The sequence below is a fragment of the Coenobita brevimanus genome, chromosome 112 (genome assembly GCF_032717465.1).
Source record: "Coenobita brevimanus isolate Jiangsu-jjx chromosome 112, ASM3271746v2, whole genome shotgun sequence".
NCBI lineage: Eukaryota > Metazoa > Arthropoda > Malacostraca > Decapoda > Coenobitidae > Coenobita > Coenobita brevimanus.
In genome coordinates, this window is record NC_137065.1 from 8838742 (window position 1) to 8858139 (window position 19398).

At 38.8% G+C, this 19398-nt stretch overlaps 1 pseudogene; it reads right to left on the minus strand.

The window, feature by feature from the left end:
- Positions 1-294: 294 nt before the first annotated feature.
- On the minus strand, positions 295-413 carry LOC145418217 (5S ribosomal RNA; annotated as a pseudogene).
- Between the last annotated feature and the right edge of the window lie 18985 nt (positions 414-19398).

Below are 19398 nucleotides of genomic sequence, written 5' to 3' on the forward strand. Positions count from 1 at the left end.
CCAAGGAAAATATCTCAAAAAATGACTAAAAAGGCTCTCGACCAAAAAAACTACGCCTCGACCAAAAAAATACCTCGAAAAAAAAAACTATACGTCAACCTCACCCCCAAAAAAAATCGACAAAAAAATTATCTCGACTCCAAACATATCTCGACCAAAAAATATCAGCAAAAAATATCCATCCATCCATTGCCAGACGCCATATATCCCAAACGGGGTGGTCAAGGGCTTAGAGTTAATTGTTTTACAGGGAGGGGCACTAATCCTCCACCAACCCCACTTGACACGTAGGGATGCCAACAGCATCTGGTGTTCCCAGGCGGTCACCCATCCAAGTACTAACCAGACCCAACGTTGCTTAACTTCGCTGATCGGACGGGAAGCGGTGTACTCAACGTGGCATGGCAAAAAATATATAGACAATAAAAATCATATCGATCAAAAAAATATATCTCTACCAAAAAAATCTTAAAAAGTCTCGACAAAAAAATCTCAATCAAAAGAAATATCTCGACAAAAAAAATGTATTTCGACAAAAACAATTCTTGACCAAGGAAAAATTCGACCAAAAAATATATCTACAAAAAAACAAATCTCGACAATAAATTTCAGCCAAAAAATATCGACTACAAAATATCTCGACGAAATAAATATCTGGAAAAAATATTTCGACTAAAGAAATATATCCTGACAAATCAAATATCTCGACAAAAAAAAATCGACCCAAAAAATACTTTGACAAAAAAAAGATATCTGGGCAAAATAATTTCCAACATAAAAAAATTTGACAATAAATTCTCGACGAAAAAATATCTCGACATGAAAAACATATTCGGACCAAAGAAGTATCTTGACAAATATATAAATCGAAAAAAGTATCTCGACCGAAAAAGTATCTCGACCAAAATAAATTCTAGAAAAAAATTTCAACCAAAAAATATCGACAAAAAAATATCTCGACCCAAAAAAATATCTTGACAAAAAAGTACCTCGACAAAAAAAATGACAAGAAACTACCTCTAGAAAAACATATCTTGACAAAAAAAATCTCGAGCGAAAAAATATTTCGACCCCCAAAAAAAACTCAAAAAAAATATATATATATCGAGAAAGTCTCAACAGAAATATAAAGGCAAAAAAAATATCGACCTTCCAATAAAATTGTCAGCAAAAAAATATCGCAACCAAAATAAATGACTGGACCAAAAAATATCTCAAAAATCCCTCGACAAAAAAATCCAGGGAAAAAATCTATCTAAAACAAAAGATATATCTCGAAGAAAAAATATCGAACAAGACAGTATCTCGGCCCAAAAAAATTTGCCAAAAAATATTTCAATAAAAAAATAGCTTGACTAAAAAAAGTATGTGCAGTTGATGCACATGGCTTTTTTTATCGCTAGAAAAAAAAATGTTCAGCTGACAGGCATCATATTAAACGCGTAAAAAAAATGGTTGACTCTTTCTCTGCACCTGGTACACATTTAGATATATTATTTATGGTAACACAATCTGCTTTATTATTATTATTTAGAACTCCACATTCTGTTCAGTTCTTTTTCAAATTGTAGATATTATTTCTTTTGAAGTGATCTAGAAGGCTGGCATTCCAAGACCGTTCAAGATAGAGACTTGAAATTTTCAGCAGTGATGTATCTTGGTTGTATTCTTCTTCTGGGACAACTTTTTTCCCTAGCACTAGCACCTTCTATGATTTTTTTTTTTCCAATTTTTGCTCTCCTGCGCAGTAAGAACTACTGAATCAATTGCTTTGCAAATGTTCCAGTATGTAGTTGTCAACATATACTAATGCATCTGGGTAATAATGCTGAGATCCAACAAATACTTTCTGAGATATTGAGGAAAATCAATATGGCCGACCCATTTCTGAAAGTGCTAAATCGGAAAGTATTTGACCGATTTTGACCAAACTCGATGGAAAGGTAGTGTGTGCTGACTGATCATGATTTGCATAGTATGAATAACCTTGACTTTGATCTGAAGGTCACAGGTCAAAATCCGTAAAAAATATTGAGTCTTACCAAAAGTCCCTTAATATTAGGTCTACAATAATAACAAAAAGTCCCTTAATATTAGCTCTGCAATGAAATTTTTTTCAGATTCCTAAGAGTCTACTTTTTAGGATTTCATAACAACAATTATGAGAAATCAATATTTTGTTACGTTTTTTGACTATTTTTGTACAAATGTGGATTTTTTTTATTATTTTGTCATTCTAATCTCGAATGTGGCATCATCTGGAATGTGGAGTTCTCTGAATACTGCATCAATATTATCACCTTATGTTCCCCTCATCCAAGAAAATTCCAGCCCAGGCAAATGGTTATTATGATTCCTATAGATTTTATACCTCTTTATATATATATTTAATGCCTGACGCGCCATCCAGTGAGGAGCAGTCAAGGTGTACGGATCTCCAGCACCCTTGTCCCTACTCAGTAACCTCTCTCTCTCTCTCTCTCTCTCTCTCTCTCTCTCTCTCTCTCCCTTTTTAATTAACCAGATACCTTACTGGTGTTGAGAGAGAGACTTAATCTCTTCGGGCCGAAAACGGCACTTTTATTTGCCAGTCCGAAGGAGTTACTGATGAGGCTGTGTCCGTTTTTATGTGCGTATGTATGTATGTATGTACGATATATATATATATATATATATATATATATATATATATATATATATATATATATCCATCCCCTCATCCACCCATCCATCATCTAGCCATCCATTCAGCCATCCACCCATCTATTCATCTAGCCATCCATTCAGCCATCCATCCATCCATTCATCTAGACATCCAATCAGCCATCCATCCATCTATCGATCCACCTATCTATTTATCTCTGTCTTATATCCAACTATCAATCTGTCAATCAAATCTATCCATCTATCAATCAATTAATCAGTCTATCTATCTATATCTCTCGATCGATCCATCCATCTTTCCAACCATCCATCCATCTATCTACCAATGTATCTATCCGTTCATCCAACCGTATGTCTATCCATCCATCCATATATCCATCCATCTATCTGTCTATTCATCTATCTATCTATTTATCTACCAGTCAATTTTAACAGAACATCAGCATCGTCATCACCACCCAGCCCTCTCCATTACACAGTTCCTAATCATTCCAGCCTTCCTTAATCGACTCACACAATAACAAAAATCTGTAGAGTTTCTGAAGGAAAAAAAAAGAAAGAAAACTTTTCATGGTGACACGTTTGACGAAAAAGAATGATAGTTAAAGCCTGGACGTCAACAACAACAAAATAAACACACAGATACCCCCCCCACACACACACATAAACAATAATATGAACTACGAACAGGAATGATACAAATACATGTAACACCAACAACAGGAAAAATACTGGTACATTTTGAAGCAGTAGTAGTAGTACCAGCAGCATCGACAGTAGTGACTATAGTATATAGTAGTAATAGTAGTAGCTGTATTATTATTATTATTATTAGTAGTAGTAGTAGTAGTAGTAGTAATAATAGTAGTAGTGGTAGGAGTTGCAGGTACATCTGAACATGAACCCAGTGGATTGCAGGCTGAAGAGGCCCTCCTCCTGCCGTTCATCCTCCTCCTCATCGGGGATAGGGAGGGAGTAGAGGGGCAGTTTTATAACCAGGCAGTTCCGGCGCCAAGTAATATCAGTGCCACGGCTGGCCCCATCACCGCATAATTTTAGTAGATGGAATAGTAACAATCAACAAGAAAAACAACAACTAACAACATCACAACCACACCACTGCCATCATCACCATTAACACCATCACCACCACCACCACCACCACCATCACCACCACAACCACCACCACCACCAACAACAACAACAACAACAACAAACATGCCAATACGGGGTCCAAATGGTGACTCAGACACAATACGTGAGCTTTTCTGATTGTGTGTGTGCTTGTGTGTGTGTGCGTGTGTGTGTGTGTGTGTGTGTGTGTGTGTGTGTGTGTGTGTGTGTGTGTGTGTGTGTGTGTGTGTGTGTTTACATCTCTTTCTTTACTTGATCATAATATTTTCTCACTTTCGTCCTTCCAATCTCCTCTTTAGGTACGTTAACTATCTCCACACACACACACACACACACACACACACACACACACACAGCATATACATTCTCTCCAAGACTCCCAACCGTATACATACACTCCCCTCTACACACACAAACACAAAAACACAAACACTGTACCGTATGTATATTCGCCCGCAGACTCCCACTCATATACATACACACATTCCCCCGCGAACACACACACACACACACACACACACACACACACACACACACACACACACACACACACACACACACACACGCACACACACATACACACGCACGCACACACACACACACACACACACACACACACACACACACACACACACACACACACACACACACACACACACACACACACACACACACACACACACACACACACACACACACACACACACACACACACACACACACATATCCCCAGACGATTCTTATTTATCATAAGGCTTAATGAATGAAAAAATCCACAGTAATCCTTCGAGGTTGAAAAATCCTGCCTCAGTATAAAGAATAAAAATGTTGTGAATAATATTGAAAAATAGCGTTACGTGAATAATAACAATAATTAATCGAAAACAACGTGATTAAAAATAACGTGAAAATGAAAAGTAACGTGGCCAGTGTGATAAATAACGTCATTAATTAAACATACCGCAAAAAGGTGAAAAATAACGTGGTAAAAAAAAATACTTGAATAAAGTGAAAAGCAACGCAGTAAAAATATTGTCAATAAAGTGGTAAGTAACGTGAATGTGATAATTAACGTGAATGTTGAAAAATCACTTGGTGTGATAAATAGCGTTATAATGTTAAAAAAAAAAAAAAAGCGTAAAGTAATAATTACCGTGAATAGTGAAAAATAACGTGCATATGGTGAAAATACGAAAATAATGTGAATAAAGTGAAAAATGACGTGAATAAATTGAAAAATAACGTGAATAGTGTGAAGAATAGCATGCATAGTGAAAAAACATGAAGAAAGTGAAAAATAAAGCAATTATTAAAAAAATAACACGAGTAAAATAAAAATGACGTGAATTGTTAAAAACTGGCATGAATAAAGTTAAAATAACGTGAATAGCGAAAACACGTGAATAAAGAGAAAATAACGCGAATATTGAAAAAACCCGTGATTAAAGAGAAGCATATGGTGAATAAATGAAAAAATACCACGAGAAGTGAAAAACAGCCTGAATATAGTGAAAAATAAAATGAAGTGAAAAATAACGTGAATAAAATGATAAATAAGGTGAATAAAGTAATAAAAAACATGAGGAGTGAAAAATAGCGTGAACAGAGTGAAAAATAACGCGAAGAGAAAGATAGCAAGGAAAAAAAAAAAGGAAAATAATGTGACTAGTTAATAGTAACGTGACTAAACAAAAACTATCATGTGTACAGTGAAGAATAACGTGAAGCGAAAAATAACGTGAATTGAAAAAAAAAAAAAAAAATGAAAAATGAAATAAGTAAAAACTGAATAATAACGTGAATAGTGCAAATAACGTGAATAGTGAAAAATAATGTCTATCTATCTATCTATAGCCCGACACCCTAATCCCGCAAAGGGTGGCCGCAGACAAAACGCCTCCAAGTCTCTCTGTCACCCACCATTTGACTGCCCTCTCCCCAATTTACCCCCCCCTCCCTCATATACCTCTCAACTCCATCCCTCCATCTCATCCTCGGTCTACCTCTCCCTCTCCCTCCCTCCACCTCACCTACATACACCCTCTTAGTCAGTCTTTCATTCTCCATTTTCTTCACATGTCCAAACCACCTCAGTGTATTTCTCCTAATCTTCTCAACCACATCCACATCCACCCCACAGCGTTCCTTCACTTCTTCATTCGTCAACCTGTCCCTCCACGTCACTCCACATGCTCCTCTCAAGTAACTCATTTCCACTGCTCTCACTCTTGACTTGTTCCCCTCTTGCAAGGTCCATGCCTCGCTTCCATACGTCAGGGTAGGGATCACAATACTATCATGCAGTGACTTCTTAACTTCCATACTCACCTCCCTATTTCTCATCACTGCTTTCAGTGTACCAACAACCTTCCTTCCCTGCTGTACCCTTTCACGCACTTCATCCCCCAAAGTTCCATCCTTACTCATCACACTACCCAAGTACTTGAATGCACTCACATTCTCCATATCCTCACCATCCAACCTCACTGCACACTCTGTGACTTCATTCCTCTCAAACACCATAACTTTACTTTTATTTACATTAACTTTCAGATTCCTCCTCCTACACACTGTCCCAAATTCAGTCACCAAACCTTGCAACTCCCATTCATCTTCACTCAACAGTACTGTATCATCAGCAAACAGCAACACCGGAAGCTTCCAAATCTCACCCTCATTCATTAGAGCCACCCCCACATCCACTGCTCTACTCTGCACCTCCTTTACAACCCCATCCATGTATATATTAAACAGCCATGGAGACATCACACAACCCTGTTTCAGTCCCACATTGAGATCAAAGAACTCACTCAGCTCACCATCCACTCGCACCGTAACCCTAGCTCCCTCGTACATACTCTTCACAGCACTCAACAATTTTCCCTCCACTCCATATATTCTTAATACCTTCCACATACCTTGCCTATCTATTCTGTCATAAGCTTTCTCCAAGTCCATGAAGGCAGCATACACTTTCCTTCCCTTCTCTAGATACTTCTCCACTAAACATCTTAGAACAAATATCTGATCTACACACCCTTTTCCCTTCCTAAATCCCCCTTGTTCTTCTCCAACTAGCTCCTCTGTCATATGCCTAACCCTATCAATGAGTATTCTACCATATATTTTACCAGTCACACTAAGTAGGCAAATACCCCTATGGTTACCACATACTTCTCTCCCTCCTTTTCCTTTGTATAAAGGAACAATTATACCTGATTTCCAGTCCTCTGGAACCCTTCCCTCTTCCCAAGCCAATCTACACAACTTCCATATCCACTCCACAACAATCTCACCCCCATACCTAAGCATTTCACCACACACTCCATCAATTCCTGGGGCTTTTCCCAACTTCATATTCTTCATCGCTTCCACTACTTCCGCCCTACTGATCTCTTCCTCCCTCCTCTCTTCTTCTCCCAGCCATTCCCCAACCACTTATACTCGCACTGCTCTCACTCTTCACATTCAACAAATCCTCAAAGTGCTCCTTCCATCTCCTCAGTTTCTCTCTCTTCTCCACCAACAATCTCTTATTCCTATCTTTCACTCCCCTACTATTTCCCCTTTCACACTGCCTTACCTTCTTTACCTCCTTCCAAAACAATTTCTTATTCTTCCTCCATTTCACACTCAGATTCCTCCCAAACTCCTCATCCACTTTCTTTTTACTCTCCTTCACCAGTCTCTTAACCTCCCTTCTCCTGCTCAAATATACCTCTCTCTTCTCTCTCTCATCTTCTCCCCTACCTTTACTCGCTAACCATTCACTATATGCCTTCTTCTTTTGCTCCACAGCTCGTTTCACCTCATCATTCCACCATGCTGTCCCTTGCACACCCTTGCATCTCCTCCTCACTCCACAAACCGCCTCACACGCTGCGCCTATCTCTTCTGTGAATATCTTACATACGTCTTCCACCCCTTCCATCTGCTCTAGCTCATACCTTCCCAGTCTTTCTTCCACTATGCTTTTATACTCTGTCATTTTCTCACTATCTTGCAATTTCTCCACTCTTCTCACAGGAGTTGCTTCCTCCTGTCTTCCCCTTCGTCTCCTCAACCACTTTCTTTGCAGCTCTACCTTGGCCATCACTAAGTGATGGTCCGAGACTCCATTCCCCCACCCTCTCCATGCTCTTGCATCCAACACTTGTCTTCTCACTCGCTCATCCACACACACGTAGTCTATCATTGCCTTTCGTTCAACAAGTTCACCATCCATCCTCCTCATTACTCTCCATGTATACCGGTGGATCATCTTATGCCAAAAGTAGGTGTTGGCTATTGCCAACCCCATACAAGCACAGATGTCCACTGAAGCACTTCCATTCCCATCTACATCAGCTGGCACACACCACTGACCAACCACTCCATCCACTCGTACATTTCCAACTTTGCCATTCATGTCTCCAATCAACAGCACTCTCTCGCTCCTCTCAAACTTGTCCATACACGCTTCTACACTAGCCCAAAACTCATCTTTCACTCTTGCCACTCGATCCTCTGTCGGGGCATACACACATACAATCGCCCACGCTTGTATACCTACTTTCATCCTCACCCATACAATCCTTGCACCCACTGTTCCATACTCTCTTATATTCTCCTTCCACTTCTTGCTTATCATCAGACATACTCCCTCTCTTGCCCTCTCATTTTCATTGACTCCCGCACATATACCTAAACCATATTCCCATTCTCTCACCCTTTCACCTTCCCATTTAGTTTCAGTCAATCCACATATATCCACTTTTGCATCCTCAAGCACCTGAACAATCTGTCTCTCTTTCACTTCATCATTCACTCCTCTCACATTCCACGTTCCCACCCTAAGAATGTCCTTCGTCCGTTCCTTAGTCGTCAACGTATGGTCCGTCCGGGTCTGAGGCGCTTTGTTCGCTTTTTTAGCAGTTCTTTTTACGGGGTGGGGCACTAACCCACCACCAACCCTTTTAGTCGCCTCGTACGACAAGCAGGGATACTGCAGGAGTATTCTTGAAACCCCCCTACCCCCAGGGGGGGCTGGGGGTAGGGGGGTTTCAAGAATATAATGTAAATAAATAATGTAAATAAAGGAAAATAATGACGTGAATAGTAAGGAATGACGCCAAGTGTGAAAAATAATGTGAATAAAGTGAAAAATATCGCGAATAGTAAACAATAACGTGACTATAGTGAAAAATAATGTCAATAGTGAGACAACGTGGCTAAGGTGAAATATACCCTGAATAAAGTGAAAAATAACGTGAATGGTGATAAAGAGCATGTACACAGTGAACAAAACAACCTGAATAGAGTGATGAATAGCCCTAATAATGTGAAAAATAATGCGAATAAAGTAAAAGATAACGTGAATACTGAAAAAAAAAACGTGAAGTGAAAACGTGAATATTGTGAAAAATTACGTGAAGAAAGTGAATGAGGTAAATATAACGCAATTAGTTTTCATCCCAAGGAATTTTTGTTTTACCTATTCTTGCTCCCTCCACAAGACGTTTACTTTTGCAACTCTGATTTCTTTTTTTTTTCGAATTGTAGGGATCTGATTTGAGGACAATATTCTTTTCTCTGCTAATTGGCTCTCCCAAGCTGAATAAAATTGCCTGGCGATGAGTACAGTGAAGAATAATCGTCTTTATCATTTGCTCTCTATCTGTCTATCTGTCGTCTGTCTACTCCTATCTATCTTATCTATATCAATATTATAATCCCCAGCTTCACATACCTCTTATTATTCCTCTATGCATCTAATCTCTCTACCTATCAATACATCAATATCCCTACTTATCTTTATCTATCTACTCGTATCTGTCTTATCTGTATCGGTATTCTCAATTTCCATGTTCAGATACTTCGTATTTTCACCTCTTCTCTACAGCAGTCTTCCTGTCCATATCTTATCTGTCATTATCAATATTAGCCTACTAACTAACCTCCATATTCCTCTTATTTTCTCTCTCTCTCTCTCTCTCACTTCCAAAATCTGAATCGAACCGCCAAGAAACAGAAACAATAATAATGATAATAATAATAATAATAATAATAATAATAATAATAATAATAATAATTATAATAATAATAATAATAATAATAATAATGATAATAATAATCTATCTATTTATCTACTGCCAGACGTCATAATCCCGTAAGGGGTGGCCATTTGACTTTGAGTTAGTTGTTTTACGGGGAGGGGCACTAACCCTCCACCAGCCCACTTGTTGACACGTAGGGAGCACATATGGTTTGGTTATATGGTTACCACCCAGCGCTGTAAATGGCTTCTTGGCTTACAGGAAACCATTAGGCTTGTCACTCAATGTAAAGCCACCTGTAAAGGAAAGAAGAGCAGTAAGAAGTGACAGGAAAGATGGGAGAAATAGGAAGAGAGGAGGACAGACACAGAAAAAGAATGATATGCTAAAAAAGAAGTAGGCAGCACTACATCAAGTGAGTGGATGATTTATTATTATTATTATTATTATTATTATTATTATTATTATCAGTATTATTATTATTATTATTACTAGAAAACAGAAATTGCCATTAGCAGTTTCAGTAACTCACCACATAATAAGGTCATCGGTTTTGTGCATGTGATCACAGTACATAAATAATAAGCAATTTGTAACTTTGACCTTGGCAGACCTTGAGTTTTGGGTCAAGGTCATTCAAACTTGGTAGCCATGCATAGCATATGAAATTCTATAAATGTGCCACGATTGGTGATTTTAGCTCAAATCAATCTAGGTTTTAAAATTGTGCAATTGAACTTTGACCGTGGCTGTGACCTTGAGTGTTGGATCAAGGTCATTCATGCTTGGTAGGCATACATAGCATATCAAGTCCTATAAATATACAAAGTTTGGTGATTGTAGCTCAATTCAGTTCAATTTAAAATGTGTACTCAATAATCCCAAATTACTTTCCACTGGCCCGTAGGGAAGCTCAGAAACTACTGGCCCAAATGGGCCCATAGTCATTTCAGACCTTCTCCCCGTCCTTAGCTATGTCCCACAAAAAAATTTCAAGTTTGTATCCTTAGCGGTTTGTGAGAATCCGCGAACTTAATATATTTATAGGTTTTTGGGTGTAACTGGGAAATCAGCACAGGGGACTGGATGATGCTGGGTCATATGAAGCCGCCAGCTGTGGGACTCAGATGACCAAGTATCATGGCCGTAGCTTTGAAACTGAGCGAATACAAGCAAATTCTATCTATCTATCTACCGCCAGACGCCTTAATTCCGTACAGGGTGGGCACAAACAAATCGCGTCCACATCACCCTGTCCCCAGCCATTTCACTGCCCTGCTCCAAACTCACAGCCCCCTCTCTCATATACCTCTCCACTCCATCCCTCCATCTCATCCTCGGCCTCCCCCTCCCTCTCCCCCCCCTCCACCTCACTCACATACATTCTCCTCGTCAGTCTCTCACCCTCCATCCTCTCCACATGGCCAAACCACGTCAGTGTGTTCCTCATAACGCTTCCTATCACATCCACATCCACACCACAACGATCCATTATATCCTCATTTCTCAGCCTGTCTCTCCATGTGACTCCATAGGCTCCTCTTAAATAACTCATTTCCATTGCTCTCACTCTTGACTTGTGTCCTTCCAACAGAGTCCACGCTTCACTTCCATACGTTAGAGTTGGTATCACAATACTGTCATGTAGTAACTTTTTCACTTCCATGCTCACTTCCCTGTTTCTTATCACTGCTTTCAAGGAACCAGCAACCTATCTTCCTTGTTGTACCCTTTCAAGCACTTCACCCTCCAAACCTCCATCCTTACTCATCACACTACGCAAGTATTTAAACGTACTCACATTTTCCATTTCCTCACCATCCAACCTCACTGTACATTCACTGACTTCACCTTTCTCGAAGACCATACTTTACTCTTCCCTACATTTACCTTTGGATTCCGTTTCTTAGACACTCTCTCAAACTCATCCATCAATCCTTGCAGCTCCCCTTCGTCTTCACTTAACAACACAGTATCATCTGCAAACAACAGTACAAGTAGTTTCCAAACACTGCCCTCTCTCACTAGGGCCGCTCCAACATCCACTGCCCTACTTTGTATCTCTTTTATTACCTCATCCATGTACAGATTGAACAACCATGGAGACATGACACATCCCTGTTTCAACCCAACCTTCAAATAGAAAAATTCACTCAGTTCACTATTCACATGCACTGCAGCCTTAGCACCCTCATACATACTCATCACAGCATTCAACAACTTCCCATCTACTCCATATATTGTTAATACTTTCCACAATCCTTGTCTATCCACCCTGTCATATAGTTTCTTCAAATCCATGTAGGCCGCATACAACTTCTTTCCCATCTCTAGAAACTTTTCCACTAAAGATCTGTCTGATCTACACAACCTCTTCCCTTCCTAAAGCCTCCCTGTTTTTCTCCAACTAATTCCTGTGTTATTTCCCTAACTCTGTCAGTAAGTATCCTGCCATACACTTTTCCTATTACACTAAGAAGACAAATGCCCGTATGATTACCACACACTTCTTTTTCCCCTTTTCGTTTGTACAAGGGAATAATTATACCTGACTTCCAATCCTCCGGGACTCTACCTCCCCCCTAGGCCAATCTGTACATCTTCCACATCCATTCTACTATTATCTCTACCCCATGCTTCAGCATTTCACCACACACTCCATCAATTCCTGGGGCTTTCCCCAATTTAACTTTCTTCAGTGCTTCCACAAATTCTCTCCTACTGATTTCTTCTTGTCTTCTCACCTCCCTCCTTCTCCCAGCCATTCCCCAGCCACTTATACTCGCATTACTTCCATTCTCTATGTTCAACAATTCAGTAAAGTGTTCTCTCCATCTGCTCATTTTTTCTCGCTTTTCAACCAGTAATCTACCATTTTTATCTTTCACTCCCGTACTAACTTCACTGCCACCCTGTCTGACTTTCTTTACCTCATTCCAGAACATTTTTTACAGTCCCTCCACTTTACACTCAAAATCCTTCCAAATTCCTCATCCACTCTCTTCTTACTTCTCTTACTAATCTTTTCACCTCTTTCTTCCTTTCTACATATAACTCTTTCTTCTGTCTCTCAACTTCCTCCACGCCCCTATTTCTCATCCATTCATTGTATGCTTTCTTCTTTTGTGCCACAGCCTGTCTAACCTCTTCATTCCACCACGCTGTTCCTTGCACCCCCTTCCGTCTCTTCACCCAACACACCACATCGCATGCTGCACATGTTTCTTCTGTGAATATCTTGCACACACCTTGCACGTTCCCCATCTGCTCCAGTTCATGTTTATCCAGTTGTTCCTCCACTTCTCTCTTATATTCTGCCTTTTTCTCATCCTCTTGTAACCTTTCCACTCTCCTTGCAACTACTCCTTCCTCCCATCCTTCCCTTCTTCTATTTCACCATCTTACTAAGATCTTGATTCTGGCCACCACCAAGCAGTGGTCAGAAAGTCCATTCCCCAAACCTCTATAAGCTCTTGCATCTCTTACACATCTTTGCATCCTTGCAATCACACACACAAAATCAGTCATTGCCTTGCTTTCATTCAGTTCACCACCTACCCTTCTCATCGCTCGCCATGTATACCTGTGGATCATTTTTTGCCTGAAGAGGGTATTGGCTATCACCAACCCCCTCCCGGCACAAATATCCACTAACGCACTCCTATTCTCATCTATCTCAGCAGGCACACCCCACTCACTAACTATTCCATCCACCTTCACATTCCCTACTTTACCATTCATATCACCAATCAAAAACACTCACTCATTCCTTCCAATCTTTTCCATGCACACTTCCACATTTGTCCAGAACTCTTCTCTCACTCTGCTCGCACGATCTTGCGTTGCCGCATACACGCACACAATCTCCCACATTTGTATTCCAACTTTCAATCTTATCCACACAATCCTTGAACCAACTGATCCATACTCTCTTATATTCTTCTTCCATCTTTTACTCACAACAATACACACTCCTTCTTTTGCCCTCTCATTGTCACCTACCCCTGCACATATACCCCACCCATACTCCCATTTCCTCACACTTTCTCCTCTCTATTTAGTTTCAGTTACTCCACATACATCCACCTTCGCACCCTCAAGCACCTGGACAATCTTTCACCTCATCATTCGCACCCCTTACATTCCACGTCGCGATCCGTACCATGTCCTTTGTCCGGTCCTTGGTTGTCATCTTTTGGTCAGTCTTTGTCCGAGGCTTCTTGTTCGTCTTTTTAGTTAGCTGTTTTCCGGGAGAAGGACTAACCCTCCGCAATATACTTCCTGGTAATAATAATAATAATAATAATAATAATAATAATAATAATAATAATACCCGGTAATAATAATAATAATAATAACAACAATAATAATGACAAGAAGAATATAACTCACCACTCGTGTGGTGATTTATAATGATAATATTGACAAGAAACTCAAGAGCAATATAATTCAGTACTGATGTGGTGAGATATATTAATAATAACAATAACTAGAATTTTAAAATTGCTGAGGCAAGATTCAAAGAATTCAACATTCCAGATGAAAATAGCATTGTTGCATTGTAGACCTAATATTAAGAGACTTATGGTATGACTAAAAATTTTGTATGGATTTCTACCTGTGACCTTGAGATCAAGTTTAAGGTCATTCATACTATGCAAATCATGTTCACTCATGACCCACTGCATTTCCACCTAGTTTGGTCAAAATCGGCCCAATACGTTCCGAGTTAGCACTTCAGGCATGAGGCGGCCATATTGATTTTCCTCAGTATCTCTAAAAGTATTTGTTGGATTCAAAACAGCACATTTGCAATGCAAGCGATTCATTAGTTTTTGCCGGACAGGAGAGCAAAAATTGAAAAAAATAACATAGCGGACGTTAGTGCTGTGCTGGCGCTCGGAAAAACATTTTTGTGTGATGTATTTATCTATATATATATATACATATATATATATATATATATATATATATATATATATACCTAGTGGTTTAGGCTGTCTGGTAGAGACTGCATGTAGGGTGAGAAGTGCTTGTGAGTGTGACTGTTATGTTGGAGTGGTTTTGGATGCTTGTGTAGTCTGTTAACCATGTGTAAGCCGACTGGGTGCAAGCATACTAGTATGCGACACTGGTTCAACCACAACACTCCTTATGTCTGCCAAAGTAGTAAATGGCTCAGTGAACGCTTCCCAAAGTTTTTACAACTCTGGCGGGAGGCGAGCTCGCGTCCACCAGCGTGCGAGAGGCACACTCAACCACTGTACCACCGAGGCTCCATATATATATATATATATATATATATATATATATATATATATATATAATCATTAAGAACTCCACAGACTGTGGAGATATTATTAAATAAAATCAATAAATTCATCTCAGACACAGAAGTCTTTACCGTTCCCCTCTTCCTCTCTATTTCCTCTTCCTCTTCATCTCTCCCTGTCTGCGATTCTTCCACTTCGTGCCTGTTTCCGTTCCTCCACTCTGACCTTTCCTCTCTCTCTCTCTCTCTCTCTAGGTATCCACCTAACCCTGTCTATCTGTTTATCAATTTATCTATCTGTATATCTATCAATACATCTCAACCTACCTACTTATGTATAAGTCAACCAGATAGTCACTTTATCAGTCTGTTTGTCTATCTGTCTATCTACCTACTTGATTTACCTATCTACACGAATAAAACGAAGATGCGAAATAAGAAAAATAAACTGGCAGTATTTTAGAAGACAGAGAATAATATATACCCACATACATAACCGTGGCTCAGTGGGGAGATTCAGTAATTAGGACCCATGCTAGGCCTTTATCAAGTACATAAAGGAAGGGAACGTAAGGCTTTATATACGGTAGGATGGTGGTGGTGGTGGTGAGGGTAGTAACAGTAGTAGTAGTAGTAATAGTTAGAGGAGGAGGAGGAGGGGAAGATACGTCGAAAGTGCTTTCCCTCAAGAAGAAGAATAACAATAAGGTAATAATAATAATTCTACTACTACTACTACTATTACTACTACTACTACTACTACTAATAATAATAATAATAATAATTATTATTATTATTATCATTATTATTATTGTTATTATTATTATTATTATTATTATTACAGTAATAGTAAAAATAAACAAATTAATTAATGAATAATAATTATATAATAATAATAATATTACTATTATTATTATTATTATTATTATAGGAACCGAACAGCATAAGGAAAAACAAATGAATAAAGAAAAAATAATAATTCATACACCAGCTTACACGTGTCCTCCGCTCATGGAAAATCTTTAACAGTTGAACTTGAACAGGTGTTGGTTGAAGTTTGGGGGGAAACAACTCTGGGGAAGCGAGGTCCAGGGAGATGCAGTTCGGGGAATGAAAGAATTCTGATAGGCAGAAGTTATACAATATGGCTGAATGACATTCCAGTCATGAGCGCTACCAGATGCCCGTGTAGCACGAGGGAAGGCGTTGAGAGGTGGAACAATGGATGCAACTTCGTCTATGCATTTACCATAAAAGTATCTGTAAAATAATGCAAGGGAGGCAACATTGCTTCTTACCTGTAGGGGAGGTAGTTCATTTGTAATAGCACGGTTATTAATAATTCTAACAGCCTTGTTCTGAATATTGTCTAGTGGTTTTAGTGCAACCTCTCGACGTCCATTCCACAAGGGTGAGCAATATTCTAGCTGAGAGCACACATGACTCTCATAAATTACAGTTAACTGCTCGTCAGTAAAGAAGTTACGGACTCTGTACAGTAACCCAAGTTTCACTTGGGCGGATTTAGCAAGTGACCTGACATGAGAAATCCAGCTGAGGGCATTGTTAAGTGAAACACCGAGAATTTCAGTACTTTTAGAAATAGGAATATTAGTAGCACTGAATGTAATAAAGGAATCTGGCGATATCTGTCTATTAATATATTGTATATATTTGGGTTTACTAGCATTAAATGAGGCAGTGTTATTTTATCCACATTCAGTGATCCTAAATGAGCTTTCATTTATGGAGATGGCTGTACTGAGTTGTGAGTTAGAGATATTAAACTTTGTGAAAGGGTGTCTGAGTGTGAATGAACTGTGAAGTGCTGAGTTATCTGCATATGAATGGATGGGATTACAGGTGACGGATAAGAGATCATTATTATGAATTATCATCATCATCAACATCATCATCTTCCTACTACTACTATTACTAATTCTACCACCACCGCTAATAATAATAATAATAATAATAATAATAATAAAAATAAGAATAAGAATAAAAAATAATAATAAGAATAAGAATAAGAATGATTATAATAATAATAATAGTAATGATAATAATAATAATAATAAGAATAATAATAATAATAATAATAATAATAAAAGTAATAATAATAATAATAATATTAATATTAATAATAATGGTAGTAGTAATAGTAGTAGTAGTAACAGTAGTAGAAGTAGTAGCAGTAGTATTAGTGTTAGTAGTAGTAGTAGTAGTAGTAGTACCGGTAGTAGTAGTAGTAGTAGTAGTAGTAGTAGTAGCAACAACAACAACAGCAACAACAATAATAATAATAATGATAATAATAATAATAATAATAATAATAATAATAATAATAATAGCAATAATAATAATGATAATAATAATAATAATAATAATAATAGTAATAATAATAATAATAATAATAATAATAATAATAATAATAATAATAGTTGCCTTATGTAGGATAAACCCAATCAAACCGATGACTTTATTTTTGCAATTATCAGACGATTTTAATAAACTTAGGGTACTACACTATTTCCTAACTTCTGGACTTAGTTACAGCCTCTATCAACCCCTACAGTACAAGACCTTATTCCTAAAATGTGTGTGTGTGTGTGTGTGTGTGTGTATATAGATAGATACATAGATAGGTAGATAATCATAGAAAAAGTAAATTAAAGAATTAAGTGGCCAGATGGATGGGAGTCAGACTTGCAATTCAATAGTTTACGGCATTTTCATAAACGCAGATTTTAAAGGCTGGTTAGAGATCAGCTCAGCGTATTAAAAGTAATTAGTGGGTTATGAATTGTCTCGAGATAAATTTCAAAGTGTGATACTGTCGTGGTATATTAGAAGATGGCAAGAAAGGAGGCTTATAACAGTAGAAGGTAATCAAGCCTACCACACAGGATATACAGCCACTCAGACTAAAACATCAGAATTTATGGCGAGTGGAAACTGTCAACATACAGTATCACGCATGTCAACTTTTGATAAAACTGGTACAGAGTTGCTATGTGACTTGGGGTATACATACATACACACATACACACTCATGCACTTTCATTCACATACGTACATACATACTGTGCTCACACATACATACATAACACTCTTATACACATGTACACAGAGACCCCCATACACAGATAGCCGGATAGATATATGCACTCTCAAACACGAATATATACGTACATACAAATATGTATACTGCAAATGCAGCAGAGAGAGAGAGAGAGAGAGAGAGATTATTTCCTACCCAAAGGACAAGCAAACAAATGATTCCCTTAAGAAGTACGTGAGGAAGGCTACGGATAGGGGGAGGAAGACGTGGAGGAGCAGGAGGAGGAGGAGGTGGAGCCGGAGGAGGAGGAAGGAGAAGAAAAAGAAGAGAATAAGAAGAAAGAAGAGGAAAGGTTATATTTAAGCCCCAATCATTAATTTTCTGTTACAGTTTTCCCCTGGAATAAGATCTTCAGCAGTCGCTTCACCATTAAGGTCCCTAATTCCATTGCTGAGGAAAGAGGGATTAGTGGGGATGGGGAAGGTGTGTGCGTGCGTGCGTGTGTGTGTGTGTGTGTGTGTGTGTGTGTGTGTGTGTGTGTGTGTGTGTGTGTGTGTGTGTGTGTGTGTGTGTGTGTGAGAGAGAGAGAGAGAGAGAGAGAGAGAGAGAGAGAGAGAGAGAGAGAGAGGTGGAGGTGGAGAAAGGTCGGGGAGAAGAGAGAGGAATGAGTTACAAAGTAAAATGTATGCTAGATTTAACCAAGGCGAAAACTTGAGTGTTGTAGGAGCCTGCTCTCTCTCTCTCTCTCTCTCTCTCTCTCTCTCTCTCTCTCCACACACACACACACATACAAACACAAATCTTTCTCCTTCTTTCCTCCTCCTTTTCTTAACTCTTCCATCTCATGTTTTGTCAACTTATAAATTCAAGCTATTCTTATATTCCTACGCCATTTATTCATCAAAAACTCAGTCATTCAAAGGAGTGAGTCATGAACCTCCCCCAAACAACCGTCAACCACTAAGCCCAACCCATGATGATGGCCGAGATGGGCGAGGGGGATGAAGCAAAAATGTCCATTAACGTCATTTGCCGAGAAATAAACACGGTGACACCCTGACCTGAGTGAGAGAGAGAGAGAGAGAGAGAGAGAGAGAGAGACAGAGAGAGACAGAGAGAGACAGAGACAGAGACGGACAGACAGACAGACAGACAGACAGACAGACAGACAGACAGACAGACAGACTGACAGACAGACAGAAGCTAATGAATAACGATACTGGTAAAAACGA